Here is a 21958-nt window from a genome sequence, read left to right on the forward strand (position 1 = left end):
GGGCCGAAAATATGACTTACGGTAAAAATGTCTCCAACCCTGGCGCTCGCAATTGTTGAAACTAGATGGAATCTTGTTTGATTAGGTTCTGGCCAGACGCATTTCATTATCATTCTTTGCATATATATTAAAAACTCTTATCCCTTCATAAGCAAATGTTGGAGGTGGGGGAGAGAGCATGCCCTAGCCCCTTTGCTCTCCTACAGCAAACACCGGATGTCTTACCAGCTGGGTCAGGTCCATGTGCACGGGATGCAGTTGGAGGCTATCAGGGCCCTGGGCAGCCCATGCCGTGGCTCCCCTGGGTGCCACGTGCAAGTGGGGATCCAAGAATATTCACAGCAAGTAAGTCACACATGGTGCCAAATTGGGGTTTTGAAAACAGTCTAAATTAATCAAAATATTCTGTTCTGAGTATGCCTAAATTGGCCAGTGGAGTGGAAAACAAAACAGCCAAACAGTTATTTATGTCATGTAGACAAAACTCGGGGCTGGTTGACTGATTATTTCCACTCCAGAGTGAGTCGTGGTTGACATTTTCGCTGTGAATATGACAGCCCCATTTTTCCACCAATGTGACTGCCCTTCAGGAGGGACAGTTGTTTTTAGCTTCCTTGCCCCCCTCCCCGCCCCCATCTTGTGTCTTCCTGGGCTGGCTGTGGATTGTCAAGTTCTTGGGTCAGGACTACACATTAAAAGTAGTTTCTTCCTTTTATTTTTCTGATTATGGAAAGAAAACATGCCCCAAACATGCTCACTATAGAAAACTTCAAAATGTAGGAAAGTCTGAAGAAACAAACAAAAAAAATTCACCGCAGGACTATCACACAGGAAAAACTCCTTGCTGTTGGTACTTGGGTGGTTTTAATGCATATTTAATATTAGACTATATTATGTTGTCAATACTGTATCAACATTTGATATAAAAAAATATGGGTCAGTGCAGGATTCACTTTTAACATAAACATAAGTTTGTAATGTTGTTGTTTTATTTTTTTTCCAAATTTGCATTGTTTTGCCCTTTAGCTAAGAGGGAGGTGTTAGCTAAGGATGCAAATTCACTAATTATAGGAAATAAAATCCTAACAGATTACACAGCACAGTAGGATGCAGACCTGATAGAGAGGTGAGATTCTTATCCCAAATGCAACCATTCGGGCTTTGAAAAGAAAAGGAATCCTTTTAAAACACGGACCCTAAGTTCACATTGTCCCATTAAACTCCTACATGTTCACCCTAGACAGCTCCTTGGACATGACAGGCTGGGGACCTGCTCCCAGGTGGGCAGTTCGTATGTGTCTGACTGGGAGCTCAGGTTTTCCAACTCTGGACATGAACTATTCACAACATAAATGTGCCCCCAATCCTGCTTATACTAAAGTAGTATTTGTTGTTTATCTAAAACCCAAAGTTAGGTCTAGTATTTCACCTGGGAGCCCTACAGAGGGGGTTGGTGGTTTTGCAACTAGCTTTTGCCCCTGGCTGGACTGTGTCTCATGACCTGTTAAATACTTCAACTCTCATCTACCTGAAAGCGCCAGGCCACTTTGTCTTTCAAGAAACCTATTTATTCATTACCAAGAGAACTGACCTAGAAAGAGACCTGTTTGCCTCACTGAAGGCAGTGTGATGTTGTGAGAGGAACACAGATTTTAGAACCTAACTTGGGAATTTGCACTAGTTGACTTAACCTCTGGAGTAATCATACCCGTCCCCAAGCTTCAGTGATAATGAATGAGATGACACACGTTATCCCTCAGCAGGCCCTCCGCTCAAACCAGGAGTCCCTGATCTGCACTTAGAATTCAGTAACATCAGCTAAAATCTCTGAGGACTCCAGCCCCACTTCTACCTTCCAGCCAGATCCTCCAACGCTGAGTATCAAAGCCGCCATGGCATGGTGTTTTGTGAGGAAGAGTTGGGGATGGTAAAGGGCATATGAGATTCCTTGAGCAAAAGGCTCAGACCTCAAGTTCAGATGATGCCTTTTGCTTTTTAAGGTGGCCCTGTTGGCCCCCGCACAGGGATTAGCCTTGTAATTTGACTGAGACCATTAATTCACAGGCTCATGTATCACTCATGCAAAGAGTAACTGGGACAGACCCCACAGCAGGCTCCACAGATCTGAAACCTGCTCCCTTCTGTCCTCCTGCTGCACGTGGCCTATCAGGGGAGAGGGGCATGAAGCCCGTGGGGAGCAGATGAGGGGTCAGGCTCAGCTGAGGTTGGTGCTGCAAAGATGAGTCCTGGGTGGCCTGGGAGTGAGGCAGGGGCGTGACTCAGAATGGAGCCCTGCCACCCTCAGCTACAGGGAGCCCTTGCTCTGTGGTCCCAGCCAGAACACTCCTCAAAGGAAGGGAAAGAGAAGCCCTTTCCTTCCTTTGAGGAGCTCAGAGACAGTTCAGAGACAGACAAGGTGAGGAGACACAGGCGCAGAGCTGGAGAAGGGGTTGGACCTGGGACCAGGTGCCTGGATCTTATCTCTGGCTTTGCCATTCAAAGGCTGTGTGACTTTGGGTAGCTCTCTCCCCCCACTACCACTACCCTTCTTCCTCTACCCCCTCTCTCCCTATCTCTCTATCTCCTTCTCCCTTTCCCTCCCTCCCCCTCTCTCCTACCCTGTCCCTCCCCTTGCCCCAGAATCTGGAATGGATGGTCCCCAATGTCCCATGCAGGGTTAATGATCTATGTTGGTGTCAAGGAAACTGGAAAGGGTCAAAGTGCTAATTTCTGGGGCTTAATTCAACTCTTCACAGATAACTTCAACACGAGAGTAGCATTTCTGCAGAACATCCAGAATGACTAAGAACAACTGAATGTCAAGGTTGGAGGGATCCTTGGATAGCTCAGGGAGTTCCCAAAAGCCTAAAAATCAGAGATATTAAAATGTTTCCCAATGACACAGATTCTTGGGACCCAACCCAGACTGACTTCTAGTTCCCAGGGCAGAGGGCCGAGAAGCGGTTAAGTCATCAGGCAAGTTTGGACAACACAGCACCCAGATCAATGGTGCCAAGCTTGGCTGTGCCCTGGAATCCCCAGGGTGCTTTGGAAAGTGGTGTTGCGTGGGCGCCACCCTAGAGATTTTGATTTATACGGTATGGGGTGTGTTGTGGAATTTTCATATTTTCCTAGGTGGTATTAAGAGCCAGCCAACATTAATCTAGTCAGAGAGAGAAGGATCAAAGAGGCTAATCTCACAGGAGTGGAAACAGTGTTCTAGGCCACCACTGACTGGGAGCAGTGTGGGGCTGGACCCCAGGCCTCTGGCTCCATGTCTCACTCTGTCCACTGCACTATGTGACTCCCATAACACTCAAGTGTAAGAGTTTTCTTTTTAATATGCAGAAGAAGAATATTTGCATTAGCTCAATAAAAAGATATTGTTGAAAATTTAAATTTAAGATTAAATAAAGCATTTGACTATAGAGAAAGAACATTGTTTTCTTCTCTACAGCCCCATCACTACCACCATCAGCAGGAAGACAATTAAAAGATAGACGTGAACTTGGAAAAACACTTGAAGCAGAACTGATAGAGGAACATATGTAGAATCCCTAGAAACCTATAAGCAGAAATATAGTACAAAACAGGATGATCCAAATTTATGAATATAAAATTGACAAAGAAGAAATTCAAATTACCAGAGAAAACATAAACATGTTTGACTTCCTTAATAATTAAGAAATAGAAATTCAAATATTAGTGAAATACTGACATCCACTCCTTGAACTCTGAAGGATTAAAAGATGGACTGTATTCATTATTGAGGAGGAAGTGATTACTGGTGAGGAGGCAAATCAGCAGAATCTTTGGAGAGCACAATTTGCCAAATATATCAAAGGCCTTAAAATATGGGCATGCTCTTCAATCTGGTAGTTTAAAAAAATTTTATAAGAGAGAATACATTGAGATACATATGCAAAGATATGTATCCTGGAATCATTAATTATATAAAAATTTGAAAATAGTCTAAACATCTATCAATAGAGGATTGGTGAGATAAAATTGGATAAATCTATACAGGAACAATGTGCAACCATTTAAAATTATATTCATTGCATAATTATATTTGTTACTATAAAAACATGTTCCATTGGTTTACAAGTCTATTTTGTACTAATACCATGCTGTTTTTGTTACTGTTGCTCTGTAGTATAGTTTAAGATCTGGTATTATGATGCCACCCCCTTCACTATTCTTCTTAAGGATTGCTTTAGCTATTCTGGGTCTCTTATTCTTCTAGATGAATTTTGTGACTTCTTTTTCTATTTCTATAAGGAATGTCATTGGGATTTTGATTGGAATTTCATTAAATCTGTATAGTGCTTTTGGTAGTATGGTCATTTAGACAATATTAATACTGCCTATCCAAGAACAAGGTAGATCCTTCCATTTTCTAAGATCTTCTTTAATTTCTTTCTTTACCAGTGGTATAGAATAGAGGACACAAAGTCAAACTCACATAACTATAGTTTTATTATATTAGACAAAGGCACCAAAAACATGCATTGGAGAAAAGATATCCTCTTCAACAAATGGTGCTGGGAAAACTGGAAATCCATATGCAACAAAATGAAATTAAACCCCTATCTCTCACCATGCACAAAACTCAACTCAAAGTGGATCAAGGTCCTAAATTAAACCAGAGACCCTGCGTCTAAGAGAAGAAAAAGTAGGCCCCAATCTCCATCATGTCAGATTAGGCCCCGACTTCCTTAATAAAACCCCTATAGCACAGGAGTTAAAATCATGAATCAATAAACGGGATGGATTCAAACTTAAAAGATTCTTTTCAGCAAAAGAAACAATCAGTGAGGTGAAGAGAGAGCCTACAGAGTGGGACCAAATTTTTACCATACGCACATCAGAGAGAGCACTAATCTCTAGGATAAATAAAGAACTCAAAAATTTTAACACCAAAAAAACCAATAACCCCATCAATAAAAGCACCAAGGAACAGACACTCCTCAGAAGATGATATACAATCAATCAGCAAATATATGAAAAAATGTTCAACATCTCTAGCAATTAGAAAAATGCAAGTCAAAACTACTCTAAGATTTCGTCTCACTCCAGTCAGGATGGCAGCTATTAAGAAAACAAACAACAATAAGTGTTGGTGAGGATGGGGGCGGGGGAGACATACACTGCTGACTGCTGATGAGACTGCAACTTGGTGCAACCAATATGGAAAGCAGTACGGAGATTCCTTGGAAAACTTGGAATGGAGCCACCATTTGACCCAGCTATCCCACTCCTTGGTCTATGCACAAAGGACTTAAAAACAGCATACTACAGGGACACAGCCACATCCATGTTTATAGAAGCACAATTCACAATAGCTAAACTGTGGAACCAATCTAGATGCCCTTCAGTAGATGAATGGATTAAAAAATGTGGTACATTATATACAATGGAGTACTATTCAGCATTAAAAGAGAATAAAATCATGGCAGTTGCAGGTAAATGGATGGAGTTGGAGAATATCAAGCTAAGTGAAGTTACCCAATCTCAAAAAAAACCAAATGCCATATGTTTTCTCTGATATAAGGAGGCTGATTCACAATGGGGTCAGTGGGGGGGAAGCACAGGAGGATTAGACAAACTCTAGATAGAGCAAAGGGGAGGGAAGGGACGAGAGGGGGCATGGGGGCAGGAAAGAGGGTGGAATGAGATGAACATCACTACCCTAAGTACATGTATAAAGACACTAATGTTGTAACTCTACTTTGTGTACAACCAGAGATATGAAAATTGTGCTCTATATGTAAAATATGAATTATAATGCATTCTACAGTCATATATAACAAATTAGATTTTAAAAAAGATTTTAAAATTTTTCATAAATATAAAGCAAGAAAAAGTTACCAAACTACAAATCATAGGAGTCCATTTTTTACTGTTGTGTGAGTGGCTGTACACACACTGACAAACCAGACCCAGGGTTGGGATGTGGTGCTGGTTTTGTTTAGGATAAACAACTCTCTGGTTTTCTGGGGACTGTGAAGCATCTGGGATGTGGGACTTTCCATTTCAGCCTGGGACATTTCCTGGGAAGACTGTGATGATTGACATGAAGTTCCTGCCTCTCATCAGCTGCATGACTTTGGACATCATTGTTCATCTGCTTGTGGTATACAGCCTGTTCTTAAAATAATGGATTTGAGTCCTTCGGGTATAAATCAAGGAGAGGGACAGCTGGGTCAAATGGTGGTTCCATTCCCAATTTTCTAAGAAATATCCTGCTCTCCATATTGGCTGCATCAATTTGCAGTCCCACCAGCAGTGAATGAGTGTGCCTTTTCCCCCACATCCTCGCCAACACTTATTGTTGTTTGTCTTCAGAATAGGCTGCCACTCTGACTGGGAATGGGGGGGGGCATGGGGTTAGAAATGATGGTGGAATGTGATGGTCATTATTATCCAAAGTACATGTATGAAGTCACAAATTGGTGTGAATACACTTTGTATACAACCAGAGATATGAAAAATCATACTCTATATGTGTGATAAGAATTGTAATGCATTCTGCTGTCACATATAAATAAAAAAATAATAATGAATTTGAAATAGCTATGGCTGGACAATCTCTATTCTCTCTTATATTATTAATATTCCTGTTGGGTGGTGGGATTATAAACATTTTGAAATTTCTTCTTTAATATTTTTTAGACTGAATATTCATAACTTTCATAGTATAAAATAAAAAATAACTTCTATTAAAAATGATACCACACGTCAAGCAGGGGCATTTATTGGCAAATGATTGTAGAGGAGTGCTTCCATGGAATGTTGAGCACGGAAGATTTGGAGCACAAGTGGAAACCTAGAGATGCTTGCCTGAGCAGAGTCCTACGTATAGTCTCTCCCTCTAGGACCTTAATGTCGTACACAAGCAAAGATCAATGAATAAACAAGAACTTGACTCTTCTGTTTTATGGAAATAGCAACAAGCCCCAGGTGCGAATTCAGTGCCCATTAAGATTTGAGTCCGGAATGATTTCTTCACTTTGTCTTCAAAGGAAGAATGAGGCAGCTGATGAACAATTTTTCAAAGTTTGGTAAATTTTGTTTGAAAACTCCCACCTTGAAATTTTGCTATTGCTAATTTCCACATAGCTTTGATAACACTAAATAGTGATGCCTTTCAGAGAATCCTGTGATGAAGTTATTAATTTACCAAGAGAAGAGTCCAGCCTACAAGGGAAGTGTCTGTCCAGGGGGCTCTCTTTAGCAAGTTTCCCAGCAAGGCAGAGATGTGTGTCAGGTTGATCAGACACAGCAATCGTGGGGAGAGACGGTGGAGGTCAGGGCTCAAAAGGTGAGCAGGAATGAAATGGACTCGCTCCAGAGGTGTCGGGCCTGTCAGAGTTGGGATGCACGTAACAGAAGGCTGATTCTGGTGCCTTCAAGACATTTCAAGTCCCTGCCAACGTCCCTGCTGTCCTTAATGGATTCAGAAAAACGAAAGGCAAGAAACTGTGCCCTGCAAAGACCTGGCCACCATCCATCCCACAGAACCCCAGGCCACACCGCTCACCCCCAGACTGGATTCACTTTTTAATGCTACAATTCTGACACTACCTTCCTAACTTCTTCTTCTTTGTGCTCTGCTCTAAGCCATGAGAAAGCAAAGATAACGCCTCGACAGCTGGATGTTCTGCCTGTGAGAGGCGCTTTATCTCCTTCTGTTTCTGGACATGACACCTGGCTCCGGAATGTCCTCCACTGGTTCTGACAAGGAAGTCTGATGAGCTGGTGCCACCTGATTGCCCTGCCACCATGCCAGACAGGTGTGCACATGAATAGTTCTGTATCGGGTTTATAAGTCATTCTATGGGAAGGAGAGTAAACCTGGTGATGTTATTAAGCAGTGCATTTCTTCTGTCTAATTGTAAGTTCCTAAATTTGTTTTAATGAAGCAAGAAATGTTAGCAAAATTTCCCTCCATTTACTTAGAAGGTGCATGGTGCTGGTGCATGCTCAGATTGCTGCAGAGTCAGATCCCAGAGGGGTGTCAGAAAGGCACTAAGGGCTGACTCTGAGCATTCCAGACTCGCTGTCTAAAACACACCTTTAACCCAGAAAGAGAAAACATAAATTGCAGTCCCAAATACAAATATGGGAACCATGTCTATTCTCTTGAATGTCCTGGGAAAGTACATAGTAATGCCTGGATCGCTCCTTAAATATTTCTGTAGAATTACAATGATTTGGAAATAAAGCATTGAATAGCATGCTTGTGACTATGTAGAGAGCTTTGAACTAACTTTTCCCAGCTCATCAAAATATAGCAATGTGAAGAAAATTACAAAAATAACCCAGCCTACCACATCCTTCCCAACTGAATCCTTTAAATATTAAAATTGATTAAATCTAATCTCAGTTGAGTCTTGGGTCTGCAAGTAATGGCTGAAAAGGGAAAAGAATTTCATGGTCACTTTTCTAAGAATTTATGTGTTCATATGCTTCCTTTCAATATTAATCTTTCTTCCTTTAATTTTTAGACAGCTGATTAACTAACTGAAAATCGCTTATCTGGTTTGAGAGAGCTGGTGGGTCTGAACATCCCTTGCTTTTCAGATGGAAAGGACTGTCGCAAGCGCTGTGTAGCAATTGCAAAGTGTTGCAGATGTGTAAGAGCCTCTGGGTTGAGACTCAGAGACACCTAGACTTCGAATCTCATCTGCGTCACTTTCTGGTCCTGTGACCACGAATATAAGATTTTAAAATCTTCTTCATGGCAATGATCTCATTTAACAGTTATCAAATATTAATAGGAATTGCACCTGAAATGCAGAGAGAGTAGGGGAGTCAGCCAAGACCACATTCACACTGTTAACCATTATCAAGATCACCGCCGCCACCATCACCCCCACTTTCACCCACAAGGGTGAAAGCATTCTGGCCTGCAAATATAAAACCTTCGTCATCCTCCAAAGAGACACATGGAATATATTATTTCAAAAGCATGGTTTTAAAATGTTTTGCTCAAATCAAATCTTAAAGAATCCTATTGATTGATTGTTGCAAATTTTTCGTGCTCCAGAGAAAAGTGGTCCACACTCCCAACTGCCCAAATCAAGCCTCTTAAAGATTCATGTCCACAGAATACACCCTGGAGATCTTTCTTTTCCAAGACCATGGTGACTCTAGAGTGTTCCCCATGAACCTTAGTGTAAAACTTCCCCTTAAATTGTCTCCAAGCTGATGCAAGGCCAATGGTGAGACAGCAGGAGATAAAGGTGCCATGGAATACTCTTTAGGTTCAATACAGTAAGTTTTCCCCAGCCCATTCCTGATGGTCATACCTGAGAAAACTTTCTCCAAAACCACTTCCAACTCATAAATCATATTTCCATGATTAAACTTAAATAACTATGTAATACTCCCTCAACCAAGCTCTCTGGTCTTCTTCCCCTTTGGGGAGGGAGGGTAGGGGACGTGGGTGGGGTGGTGCAGGGCACGGACACAGAAGTCCTTTGTCTGGAACTTTTAATGACTGAGGGATTTTACCAAAGAAACAATCTCTTTCACGCACCTCACCTTGAGTTCTATCCATTAGGGACATGGTTGATCAATGATGTAATTCCACAGTTATTTGAGGATAGTGATTCTTTTATTCTCACAAAGGATTTGCTGAAAATTAAAAGAACCCTGAAGTCATTTATTTTAATCTCTCAGATTGTTTATTCATTGTTCCTACAAGTCAGGGCATCCCCAGTTTTGGAAAGCCAAGTCCAAGAGAAAAGTTGATTTAAAAAAAAATAATTGCATTGTTAGAGAAGTGGGGTTTTGCAAGATAGACTCACTGTGGATTTTTTTTTAAGGCAACACTTTTTGTTTTATCATGTGGACTTTCTGAATTGCATAGATGGTCATTTGATTTACATGATAACCATGGAGCCGGGCACTATGGTGCATGCCTGTAACCCCAGCTACTCAGGAGGCTGAGACAGGAAGATTGTAAGTTTGAGGCCAGCCTCGGCAACTTAGTAAGACCCTAAGCAATTTAGTGAGATCCTGTCTCAAAATAAAAAGTAAATAGGGATGGGGGATGTAGCTCAGTGGCAAAGGCTGGGTTGAATCCTCAGAACTTCCCCACAGAAAATATAAGAATTGATTTGCCTTTGGAGACTTTGCTAACATTAAGAAGGCAGCAAGCACCTACAAATCGTAAACTTCAACAATACACTCTTGAAAACATTCATTTTTCATGCCTTTTACTTCCCATGCATTACCATGTAGCTCTTTGCTCTATGTACGGTATACAAAATGAGGAAAAATACCTACAGTTAATATGGCTTCTTCGACTATTAAAGCTTTTCTCCATATAATTTTCTCTTTTCTCCATATAATTAGTCACCTTTCTATGCATCATGGAAACTGCTAAATGATTTTATTCCCTTGGGGTTAAAAAGTACCCCAGGTTGTCAGCTTTTAGTTTTTAAGTTCTTTGATCTGTTTGAATGAAGGATCCCCAAACTGGGTGTGTGGCCTCCCCCTAATAGTGTAAGAAAAAGCTGTGAACTTCACCTTATTTTTTTTACATCCACATATTTTTTTATTTATAGGAAATTTAATATCCATCAGCACCTTTATAGTTTGTTCCCCCAAACCTTAGTTACGAGGTATTTGATGTCCAACATATTCATTTTTTTTAAAGACTTTCGCAATCTCCTTTCCTAGAAAAGGGATGTTGCTTTTGCCAACAGCACATTATCTTCAATATCCAACGCTTTCAATTCTTTTTTCCACAACTTAAATTTTCCACATCTTACATCATCTCAGTTCTCTGAACTACAGATTGGGACGCTTAGAAAAGACATTTCTTTCTTAGTAGCAGATTCTCCTTGTTTGGGAAGTTCACAAAGTTGGAAAACCAATCATTAATCACTAAGAGCAGAATGACCAGATCTTCAAAATCTGCCTCAGCCTTGATAAGCACCTTCCAGCTTCCAGTCTATTCCAAATGGCTCGAATTCTTATCAGCTTGAAAAAGGACAGAAATGTCCTACAAGGGAAATATCCAAAGTAAATCAAAGTTTTAAAAATCCAGCTGTGTTTAAAAACTACGGAAGAAAAAAAGACAAAGATGAACTTTCAAAACTAGATGGAGACGAGATCACCTGTTGTTAGAGATGTGAATAAATTGTGTGAACTGATCTCAACGCAAGATCAACCCTCATGCCTATAGAGGAGATCCCAATTTGAACCATGCAGGGTGGTTTGGAAGAGAATGTGACTGAGGTATTCATATTTTTAGGAACGTGGCCGTGGATTTCTCAAGCTTAAATTGATTAGCTACGTGTGGTTTGCCTAGAATGGAGTTTCATGCCCTCCCAAACAATACACTCAGGAAGACACTGTGCAATAGTGTCTCTCCTTGTCCCTAAATTCTACCCGACCTCGTGATTTATCATTTGGAACAGTCTAATCAACACTCTGAGAGAGCTAATATCTCCTGGTTCTTCTAGCTCCACCCAAGGAAAGTCCACAGCAGCTCAAGATTGGAGCACATGGCTTCTTTTGTCCCTGCTGGATGACCCTTGAATGAAGCCGCTGAGGAAACATGGCTGCAGATCTATGTTAGGGGTCTTTATACTGTTAGGTTTTTTGCAAAGATTTTTCAAGAGTTACTTATGGCATTTGAACAGACCTCATGCTGTTTATATATCTACTCTTGGGCTTGGTGAAAACATTCTTGCCCCCTCCAGAAACAGTCTCTGCCATTGCAGAAAGCTGTCAAACACTTATCAAACTCAGTCAAAACTTGGTGACCTTAGTGCAAATGCCCAGAGATGAGAGAAGATGAAGAAGAAAACCAAAATCACTTGTGGAGAGTCAGTGCCTTCATTTCTTATCTCTGAAGTAATCAATTCTTCATCTCAGAGTTTAGAAACTCTATTTGGATTTAGACATATTTTCAACAGTCTCTGTGTGTGATTTCCAAGTTATCTACCCACAGTTCTCATTAATGTGGAATAATGCAGTCAGTGCTATAGGCCAAGTCAAGCACACCATGTTTATGGAAGCGGCTTCTGGTTAAGTACTCCGGGCATTGTGTTTATCTACCATGATCCTCAGCTGACCTGCTCCAAACTGGTCAGGAAGAAAGAGTGGTCTCATGGGAAACAGAGTCTGCTTCAAGTACCTCTGAACTAGGGTGTCAAGAAATCGATCGTTAGACCTATGCGTGATTTTTGGAGAGTTTCTAATCTTCCCAGTGTCTTGTTTTCTCATTCTGTAAAAAGAAGGAAATGGGAAAATGGCCTCTTCCAAGGAAGAAAGATGGCAGACAAGGTGTAAAAGAGGTAACAGTGTTATTAGTGATAGATGATTAGTGAAAAAGTAAACCTCAAAAGGTTAAATGCTGTTTGATTTCATTTGTGTGGCATTCTTGAAAGGACACAGGTACAGAGATGGAGAAAAGATTGGTGGCTCTCAGGGACAAGAGTGGCACCATGGGGACTTAAGAAGACAGCATGCAGAAGATGCTCTGTAGTGATAGGACACTTCTGTGTCCTAGGTTATATGGGAAGTTACACAATCTATATGCTAGATAAAGTTGCACAGAACTACACACACACACACACACACACGTAAAAATGGGAAAACCTATGCAAGATCTACATTCTAGCTAAGAGCATCGTAACAATGTCAGTTTCTTGGTCCCGGTGGTGTACTGTGCTCATACGTCATCACTAGGGGAAGCTGGGTGAAGGGTACGCTGCACTCTACCATTTTTGTAACTTCCTTGAATCTGTAGCTATTTCAGGACAAAACATTTTCTTAAAAAAGTCCTTATGTACCAGTTGCAGGAAACTTCTTGATAATCCTATGTTCTCTGTATGTGTAATTACAGTGAAAATAAAAGTAGAAATACCTTTCTTAAAAGAAGACAGTTGTGGGAGAGTGGCCCATGTTATATGAGGTGGGATGAGTCACAACAAAGCCATCAAGCACAGCTCTGCTCTGGCTGGCTGCATGAAAGTGAGCACAATGGCTCCTTGTTGAATATCACTCTGAGCCATGTTCTCAGGAGCAGCCTTTGAAATCTAAGCCTTTAGTAAATTGAGATGCCACAAAACATTTGTTCCATGGGCTACTTCATAAAAACAAAAGAATTTATAGAAAAAACGGATTGGAAATGCTGAAATTCAACATAATTTTTTTTCTGGATCTCTTTGTAATAAAAATTTTGGAAACTAGATTCTAGACTTATACTTCTTGAAATAGTGAACTAGGTGATCCAGGTGACTTGGACCAATTATAAACATGGATACAACATACATCACCATCACCATCATCCTCTCCCTTAATGCCAGGAAGAATGATCAGGCAGAGACAGAACCACAGGGAGATGGTTCCAGAACTTGGGTTGGCTTTTACCCAAGGATAAATGCCAACACTGGAAGAGGAGGCTTAAAACCCGAAAGGTGTTCGGAGCTGGCCAGCCCCAGCAGGTAACTGGGGAAAAAATGGGAGCCCAGGGCCCATCAAGAAACAGGTCTTGGAAGACCTCTTTTGCTTTGGATTGAGACCAAGTCCTGGTGTACCTGAGGGGTGCACTAGGGAAGCACAACCGCCCTCAGGAACTGATGTCTGTTTTAGGGTCACCTCAGTCCCTGAAGTTGATCCTAGAACGCTGGGCCTTCTGGCAGCCTGCTGCAGGCAAAGCACATCCCCTCTCTAGGAAGAGAAATCTTAGGCCACTTTTGTGTATTTTTACACGTAGATAAGGTAGTCAATCATTAATATCAAGGCACAGAGGGGAATACAGGAAAAAGAAAAAAAACAATAGGAACAGCACCAAAGGAGGACCAGGTAATTGTTTCCAAACAATTTAAGATAGCAATGCTCAAGTGGTTGAGGAGATTACAAGAAAAGATGGAGAATCTTTATGAGAAATTGGGAACTATGAGGATAACCACGGGAGATGTTAGAATTGAAAAGTGCAAAAGCTCAAATGAGAAACAGTGGAAGATCTGCCCCGTATTAAAAAATGGGAGAGTGCATCAATGAATTGAAAAATGGACCCAAAGGAGACGTACAGAAGGAGGTGCAGAGAGGACAAAGATATAAATAAAAAAGAAAAGAGAAAGGATAAAGTCAGAAGTCGTGTGGTAGCAGTCACAAGATTCCTTCCAGGAAAACAAAAGAAAGAGAACACAGTGGCTCTGTGTGTGCAGAGGTGCTGACTGCCAACCTCCCAAATGGTGGAAAATTACAACCCCGAGAACCAAGTAGCAAGATCAATCCAGAGAAAATCATGTCAGAGAAAATGTCCAAAACCCAAACACAACGAGACCAGAAGAGAAAGGAACCTTGATTTCAAAGAAGGAGCATCAGACTCGTACTGGTTGCCTTGAAAAAAAAAATGATATTGAATTTTAGAAATATTGGAAACCAGAAGATACTCAAAGAAATGTTGAAAGCTAATTTCTAGCCTAAAATTGGGTGAAAATATCCTTCAACAATGAAGACAAATTGAAGACATTTTCAGACGAACAAAAGCAGAGACAATTCATCATGAGGAGCCTACCCTGAGGGAATATTGGAGATTTTCTTCAGGAGGAAGGAAGAGGATCCCAGGTAGAGCCTTGGGAAAGCAAGAAGAGCCAAAACAAACAAACAAACAAACAACAACAACAAAAAAAAAGAAAAGGCAAATTTGTTTATAAATTGAAATGAAATTAACCATCCAAATGCATAATAGTATTTGAATAATTATGAACTAATATATGCAGTAAAGGCAAATGAAAAGAATAGAAAATGAATTAAAAGGAGGGAGAGGAAGTTCTTGCCTGATTCGAGATGAGGGGGAAATATTCACTCATTTAGGTCATGTTCTGGTAAGTCAAGGTCAGCTGCAACCTCTGGGCAAAGGAGAGCAACCGAACACTAGTCCCCACACTCAAGACGGGAAAACCAGAGAACAAAGTTCCAATACTCCATAAAACCCAAACACTGCCAGGGAGGAGGAAAAGGAACACAGAACCCGTAGAGCAATTAAGAGAAGATAATGGGAGGGTGAATTCTATATGCAATACTACTATTCACCCCACTTTAACAACGAGAAGACAGGCACAAAGTGTTCAGAGGCTGGCCAGGATCTCTAGCAGCTCGGGAGCAGAGCTGGGCTTTGCAGGCAGGTGCTTAGCAGAGTCTCAGCATTTAGCCACTGTCGTGTGTGGGTTGCCCTGCCTCTCAGGCAGAAACCCTGGGAAAGCTCCAGACCTACTGTCTGACATCCAAGAAATCACTGGATCTCAGGAGTTTCCCCTGGATCACAGTGAAGGCTGCTTCATTGCTGTCTAGTAGAAGCCTTGAGAAATTCCACTTTTGCTGTAGTTTGTGCACTACTAGGAAACCATCCCAAGGATAAAATAAGTGCAGAAAAAATGGATGGATAGAAATGTCCACAGAAGGCTTATCTGTGATAGTGAGAAGGCTATACCATGAGAACAAAAGGTGTCATTGATGACAATTCGTGGCCACTAAAAGAGTATTTTTAAGTAAAGGCATGGTATATCCAGGTCCACTGACCCTGACCTGAAATGCTTGGTACAGGGAGTTTTTCGGATTTCAGAGTTTTTCAGAGTTTAGAATATTTGCACAGATGTAATGAGATACTGTAGAGTTGAAGCCCAAGTGTAAACAGGATCTTCATTAATATTTCCTATACACCTAGGCGGAAGGTAATTTTATGCAGTATTTTTGATAATTTTGTACATGAAACAGTTTCAGGGTGTGGGATTTTCCACTTCTGCCAGCATGCCTGCACTCAAAAGTCTTGTATTTTGGATTCTCTATATTCAGATTAGGGATGCTCAACTTGAACACTTGTGTGTGTGATAAAAGTTACTATATTAAGTGGAGAAGAAAGAAAATAAGATTCTCTCCTAGTCTCCTTGACAAAAAATCTCTAGAGAAAGAGAAAAAAAAAAAACTATGCAAAAGATCGTGGTCTTGAAACAAATGCACTGAAACACGAGTAGTGCATATATTTAGGTTTGGGAGCAAAAAGGCATTGTTCTTTCTGCATTTCCCGGTTCTCTTTGGGGTTGACATTAGGGTTAATATGTCCATCCATTCCTACAAAACATGGTTATCTGAAACGATGAAGCCTTCTCTCATCTGGGGAGGGGGCACTGACACTCCCTCTGAATGTATCTAGAACAGGATCCATGAACCAAAGGGGTTATGTCCTGATGGGCTGCAACCTCATTTTCCTCCATGGCATAACCAACAGCGAGTACCAAGTGGCCCGCACTTGCTCATCTTGCCCTTTCCCTTTGGTGATGAAGAATCTGAAGGTGAGGCCAGGCTGAGATGGCCCTGCACTGGCCAGACCAGCAGCTCTAAGGGAAGACAGTGCCCTGAGGCCTCACAGACCACACAAGAAGAGTGGAAAGGGAAATCTGGAGAAAAACAAACCTTGAAACATCCCTGGGGAGGGTGGGGGTGGTCAGAGCTCTCTTTGCAGCATTTGTGAGCTGATGGATCTTCCCACCCATAGTCAATCGACCATGGAGTCCCTTATGGGGAAGCCATGCTTTATAGGGGCCCAGAGGGGCTAAATTTCGTTTGAGGAAGAGATCCAGATTTTGTCCCAAATAGCAATCTGTCAGGGAAATGGGGGCTTTTCCCTCCTTCTTTACCCAGACCCACTTTCGTTTCCTTGCCTACTGCTCATGCCCTTCAGATGTTCCGTTATCTGGAGAATCAAAGAGACTGCCGATTATTTGGTGATGTGCTTCTGAAAGTAAAGGTCTCCAAGGGTCGTCTTTGCAGGAGGAAGCAAAGAGGCACCCGGCTTCTTCACATCAGGGCTTATTTTTTGGGGGCTCCCTGGAAAAATCATGATTTGGGTTCTTAAAAACCCGGTTGGTGTTATGGTTTAGATATGAGAGATCCTCCAAAAGCTCCTATGTGAGATAATGCAAGGATGCACACAGGTGAAATGGTTAGATCATGAGAATTGTACCTAATCAGTGGGTTGACTGAGTGATAACAGCAGCAAGTTAGGGTGTGGGTGGGGAAGTGGCCTCCTTAGTTGATGTTTTTCCCTGGTATGAGGAACTCTCTCTCTCTCTGCTTCCTGTTGCCCTGTCCTGGGCTGCTTTCCTCCACCACACCTTTCCGCCATGATGTTCTCCTCATCTCAGGCCCCGAGCCATGGAGTCAGCCGATGGCGAACTGAACCTCTGAAACTGTGAGCCAAAATAAACTTTTCCTCCTGAGTGGGTTCTTGTTAGGTATTTTGGTCACAGCAACCAAGAGCTGATTAGAACAGTTGGGATACAATGAGCCTTTATTTTTACAAACTTCTAACTCAAATGTAGCATTTTCTTCCATCATGAATACAGACAATTGGCAATGATTTTAAAAAGAAATATGACTTTCTCCACCAAGAGAAATCAGAGATATTTTCAAATCCCCTCTAAAAAAATGTTTGCCCATGTATCAAATTACTGTGCATGTCCATTACTGTCCTGAAATGACAGTCATTTAGCTCAGCACTGGGTCTTCTTTAATGAGTTAATAAAGAATTGCAACTGTTGCTATTTATAATATCTATTAAAAAAGTATTTTGATAGCAGTATTAGTCAGGGTTTTCCAGAGAAATAGAGAGTCAGCAAGCTGGAGGCTGAAGAAGCTGACAGAGCAGTTTCAGTCTAAAGGCGGACAGGTTCAAGATCCAAGAAAAGCTGATATTTCCGTTTGAGTCTGAAAGTAGGAAAACATTGATGCCCCAGCCCCAAGATAGTCAGGCATGAGAAATGCTCTCTTCTTTAAAAAAGGGTCAGTCTTTTGTTGTATTCAGGCTTTTGGCTGATTAGAGAAGGACCACCTACATTAAGAATGTGTCAGTCAGCTTTCCATTACTATAACAACTACCCGAGGTAAATCAACTTAAGAATAGGAAAGGTTTATTTTGACTCAGCCCATGATTTGTTGGCCCAGTTGCTTTGGGACCTGTGGCAGGGTAGCATACTGTGGTCAGAATGTGTGGCAGAGGAAACAGCAGGACACAAAGAGAGAGAAGAGAAAGGGGTCCCAATAAACCCTTCGAGAATGCACTACCCATGACCCAACTTCCACCTCTTAAAGGTTCTGCCTCCTTCTGATGAGAGCAAGTCCTCAATACCTGGGCTTTGAGGTGCATTCTAGATCCAAGCCCTAGCAGGGGCAGCCATCTCCTTTATTTATTTAACCAATTTAAATGTTAAATCCATCCCAAAATACTTCTCAGGAACATATAAACACTTAGCATAATGTTAGAACAAATATCCGGGCACCCTGCAGCTTAGGCAAGTTGATACATAAAATCGAGCATCCCAAGTCCACCTCTGGTCAACGTGGCCCCCTAAGAATCTCCTTTAACTTAGTCTTTCAATAAGACAATTGCAAGGTGATCATTCTGCCTGACAGAGTACAGCTATCCTTCAAACAACCAGAAGGGGAAATAAAGTCCTCAAGCATTTTCACACTTCTCCTTGATACCCTGTAACTTAAACATGGTGTAAAATGGACAACATTTAAGTGCATACTATGATATAAAGTCAATACATCTTATGCTCCATGATAAGTTATTTAAAAAGAGGATATAAAAAAGATATCTGCCATATACTTGTGCACACACACACACATCCCCCCAAATAAGGGAGAAATACTCATGACAATTTCAGACCTCATTTCTGCAACTGGTCATGCAGTGTAGCGGGCATTTACTGACCCCTTTCTTTATTAGCTATTCTGTATTCTCTTCTGCAAGCCCCTAACCTGGTTGTGTTCTTTGCTGAGCGAAGTGACCCAGACCACCCTTCCTGAGGGGCAGGGCCATTACCAGTTCCGCCTAGATGGGCTTGGTGTAGTTTTCCACTGACCTTGATCCTAAGGCACGGAAATGCTAAGAGGTATCCCCAGGGGTCACTTCTATTCCACGGGTCCTCTTCCTCCTCTCCACTGTGAAGCAGGGGTCCCATTCCCCTGGTAGTCAGGCTCAGTCACCCCAGCCAGCACAGTCACCCTCTTCTGTGCCTGTTGACTCAAAAGCATGAAAAGTACAAAGTGGGAAGGCAGAGGTCTTAATTTCCTACTCAATATGATCATTGTGTGTCTCCTGGCAGAAGCATTCCGCCTTTTAGAGCTGGGGCCTCTAGGCCAAAGGGTATGAGGTCATGGGAACAGAAAGCAAAAGTTTTGCTAGTGGAAAAACAGGCCCATATATTGGACCCGACTTTAGGTCTAACATCCTTCTAGAGATCCCTGCCTTGGCCTCTAAGTTACAGCCACTGAGCTGGTGCTGTGACCGAGTCTACCGAAGGCCGTTCCAGCCTCCTGTCAAATCAGTGGCTTCCGGATAGTGGGAAAGAAGGTGAGGGCAGTGAATCCAGGAGTCTGGGCCCACTGCGGACTGTTTCTACAAAGTGCATGCCTTGGTCAGGAGCCATGCTACAGAATACCATGGTGGTGGATCGGGCGTTTCGTGAGTGCGTGGATGGTAGTTTCTGCCAAAGCATTGTGTGCAAGGAGGACAGATCTACAGCCAAGGTGACTTTTCTAGTAAGAAGAAAACACTATCTAGTGTGACCCAGCTGGTACAATCCTGCTACCAGCTTGGCCACCTGCTTGGCTTGGCTTGGCCACAGGTCTTGTTATTTGTGAGTTCATAATGACAGGTAACTGTGACTATTTACAAAACTTAAAAAAAGAACTATTTTAGGAACTACATTTTAACACAATTGTATTTAACAAAGCAAGGTCTTAGCAAAATACCAGATGCTCTTGTCCCTAATCACCACCATAGCTTACTTTGGGAGGGTGATATTTTCTCCGTGGAGAGGCGATCTGCAATAATCTTCCGTGGCACTAATCACCCTATTTTGCTTTTTTATCCCCTCTAACTCAGTTCCTTCCCAAATATTTCAGACACGAGGTGAGGTGAACCATTTCTATGGAAATGTATGCCTTCGTCTTTCGGATCCCCCAATTGTTCTATGGAATCCAGTTCTATTGAAGGATCGTGCTCTGCCTGCTGCATTCCAATCAGGAGCCTTACTGTAATCTCAGAGTCTAGGGAACGGCAGGATGAGAGATCCTATTGGAGGTGGTCCCGGACAGTATTCATTCACTGCTCATTAGTTTAAATCCTGCGTTTCAGAGTACATGTCACATTTCAGGAATAACACCAAGCCCCTTAGGACTTCAACGATGGATCAGACACATTTACCTCCAGTAAGGGAGCACACAGGAAGGCCCTGAGGGCACAGGAGATGGATGATGGCTTTGTGGACGGGGGTACATTTAAACTGGACTCTATTTATAGAATAGAGAAGGGACAAAGAAAAGGGACTGGAGGCCCAAAAAGGAGGCCAATGAAGAGGGACCCATTCCAGTCAGAGGAAGCAAAGAAGCAAAGGCCGTTCTGTGTTGTGGGGACCCGCAGCTGGTGTCTGTAAGGCTGAAGTGAGCATGATGCAGGGAGGTAAGGTGGGAAGGTGTTGCTGGGGTAGGCTGCTGTGGAGGTTGAACTTGGGACTTATCCACAGGTGACTGAAAACCACTCATCACTTTTCACTTCAGGGCTGGAGCTCAAGCCAAGCCCTTGTGCGCGCCAGGCAAGCACCAGGCGACTGACCCGGACCCTTCCAGAGGTGGGGGAAAGAGGAAAGAGGGAATCGGCGGGGCCTCCCGAATTTCTAGCTTAGGTGAGGGGTGGGTGGTGATATTTTCAATGAGGGTGGGGGGTCAAGTTGGAGGGAGAGAGTCGAGGTCCGAAGCTCAAGAGAGACGCTGGGCCTGGGAACATGGGCCAGTGCCTGAGTCACCCACGTGAAGTGACAGTGAAGGCTGTGGGAATGATCGTGCTTCTCTAGGGGGAGGTCTAGACTGGAGATGTGAAGGGCTCTGAGCACAAAACCCAGGGGAGCACTCACGGGGGAAAGTGGAGCCAATGAGGATGAGTCAGAGAGAGCCAGGGAGGCGTCCACGGGCCCTGGGGCACCAGGACGTACCTCACCAGGCAAAGTCGGGGCAGGGGTGGCGGGGACAGCAGCAGGAAGAACTTCCAAAGTGGCTGTGGAGGTGGGGATCAGAGATGAGCATCTTGGAGGTGCAGTGACCTCGTCTCCATGAGGACGCGTCCTGGCTGCTGACGGGGGAGGAGGTGGTGAGATGAGATGGAGGTGAAGACCGTCAGCACTTCAAAGGCAGGGAGGGAACCCGCTACTCTGAGAAGATGCTCACAGGGGACAATCACTTCTTGAGAGGGGGACCCAGAGGACAGGACACCTCACTCACTGGCTTCTGGCTTGTAGGCAAGGGAAGGCGCATCTGCAGTTCCACAGGTGGATGGCAAATAGGAAGGGCGAGTGCCCTTCCATCGGGAGGGTGTGTCTCCTGGCTGGTCTCTGGTTGATTACGGTTCTGCTTCTTGTCGTGGTGGGAATCAGAGCAGAGAGGGGTTGTTAAATCTACTCAGCCATGTATGGCCTTGACCTCCTGACTGCTGAGCCCTCAGTTACCTGGGCAGCGTTTTCAAGAAGCCTATTGTCATCAGGAGCCACTTTGGTCCCAACTATGACCGAGTCAACCAATGGAGTAGACAGCAGGCAGCAGAGACGGGTCATTTAGCCTCAGGGTGAGGATCCTGTGACTCCGGGGAATCACTGTCCTGCTCTATCCCTCCTCTGACCTGCCAGTGTCCCTGATACAGCTCTTGCTCTCCAGTCTCTACCCTGCTCACCAGCCAGCTCCTTTGAAATGACAATGACATGCACCTCCCTCATTCCCCCAATACGCATGGACTCTTCAATCCCATTTTGAAGCTCTCAGCTCACATTTGCCTAAGCACTGGCCCAACAGAGCTAGGGGCCCGCCAAGGGAGGCCACCAGACTGCACAAGTTAAAAGTCATGACAGTGGACACCAGAACAAGCTTGCTTTGG

Source organism: Urocitellus parryii, chromosome 2, assembly GCF_045843805.1.
Source record: "Urocitellus parryii isolate mUroPar1 chromosome 2, mUroPar1.hap1, whole genome shotgun sequence".
Lineage (NCBI taxonomy): Eukaryota > Metazoa > Chordata > Mammalia > Rodentia > Sciuridae > Urocitellus > Urocitellus parryii.